Source organism: Mya arenaria, chromosome 7 (genome assembly GCF_026914265.1).
Source record: "Mya arenaria isolate MELC-2E11 chromosome 7, ASM2691426v1".
NCBI lineage: Eukaryota > Metazoa > Mollusca > Bivalvia > Myida > Myidae > Mya > Mya arenaria.
Window position 1 is genome coordinate 24,902,076 of NC_069128.1, and position 1,770 is coordinate 24,903,845.

The following is a 1,770-nucleotide window of genomic DNA, read 5'->3' on the forward strand; positions in this document are numbered from 1 at the left end:
GCAATACGGTAAACTACTGACTTGTACCCTGTGTTTCTTACCGTTAAATTTTCTGACGTGAATTTATAGCGATTTTTCAAGCGCAGTGCATACCCTTGACAATGAATAACCGATGGGTCTGAACAGCGACCAGTATAAATGAAAACACAGTGAATAAGTTTGTAGATTATCGTTATGGCCACCCCGCTATTTTTTTTACAAAACAACAAAAACAACAACAACATGCTTTACATGTACAAGGAAAGAAATGTGCAATTGATAAGTGTTCCTGTTGGGTACGCCAGTGACATCATGATAGAGCGGTGTTCAAAAGTTAACCATCCCATATTATTAATTACATGAATACAGACGAATTTTCATTCTAGGTTGCTGTAACGATATTCCAGCTGCTCTCAGTGAATTTTGAAGACGTTATTTCAGCTAGATTCAGTAACTTTGGCCGAAACTATACAACACCAACCAAATTGTGTCAGGAAATAATTATGAGCTGTTATATTGTTTCATATGTTAATATTTAACATGCGTCAGTGTTTTCAAGACATTGAATTTCATATATATTTTTCCATATTCGATTTATTGATTTATTTTTTAATTCACTGTTGTGTCAAATACATTAACATATGTAAATCAAACTTAGTCACCAATGTATAGCAGCTGATGCCGATGAAATAAGTAAGTTTCCATAAGTTCTATGGACAGTTATATTGTTGAATCTGAGAAGTGATGAAGTTTGTGCAATAGCACATCGTGGTCAACAAGACCAAACTCTTTGTTAAAGTACAGTGTGTATATAGCTCCAACGTATTTGCCGTATCAGTATCTTTAAGCCAACCCACCAAGGAAGTGCAGTGCAGCATTCGTGAGACTTAATAAATTCTGACTGATGATTAGATAATGAGTTGTTGTTTTGTCAGAAATGTTTGTAATTGTGATGTCTTTCAAATATTTAAAAAAACGGCGATCTCATTAGAATTCTTGGACAGTGAAGTCGTGGAGAACATTTTTTTGCATCAGAACTTTAACGTTATTTAACTATCTCCTCATTCTTCTATTTATTAGAGAAATGGTTTAAAAAGAGAATTAAAAATGGATGAGATGTGTTTCGTAATAGTGTGTTTCAACCTTTATAGGAATGACGTCACCATTACGTCATATGTACTTCCGTTGTGTGGAAAATTCTCAATAAAAAAAAATGTTCTTATGATTGATAGACATGTTTTCACATGCTCAATACACTGTAAATCAAAACTATAATTATTCCTGAAACTTTTATACCTTAAGTATCTATTCTTGCTTGATTTATCATTTAGAGTAGATATTAAAGCATAAACCGCTGCCCTATAGTTGAAAGGTCATTTTGGAAGATCTGTCATGGTGGACGGTGCAATTTTTAGAGTTTGTTTTTCAAGTGGAGTGATTTTTCTTAGGAATAACTTGCCACCCCCCCCCCCCCCCTTTTATTGGCTTAAAAGGTAATTTAAAGCTTGTACTTTAAGAATATATGTGGTTATCATAGCCTGCATTCGCTCGAAATGCTTTTAAATGTTGTCTAATTATCATAGTTTTACATTGAATTATATAGGGAATACAATTGGTGGTGTGTATCCTAAAATGCTCATAAATGTTCAGTCCCCGTAAGGACGTTCATAAATTGCGCTCGCCGCCCATATTTCAGGGCGTCGGCGCGGGGTATTGGGTATAGTTTTCAACTAGCAATAACCACGCCTCGGATAAACCTCATTGGCTATGGTACCGCCACTGCGCAAAGCT

General features: G+C 35.2%; 1 non-coding gene across 1 annotated transcript; it reads right to left on the bottom strand.

The window, feature by feature from the left end:
- Window positions 1–1,629: 1,629 nt before the first annotated feature.
- LOC128241943 (U4 spliceosomal RNA) lies at window positions 1,630–1,770 on the bottom strand. Its single transcript, XR_008262531.1, has one exon. It is a non-coding gene; the product is annotated as a U4 spliceosomal RNA (small nuclear RNA).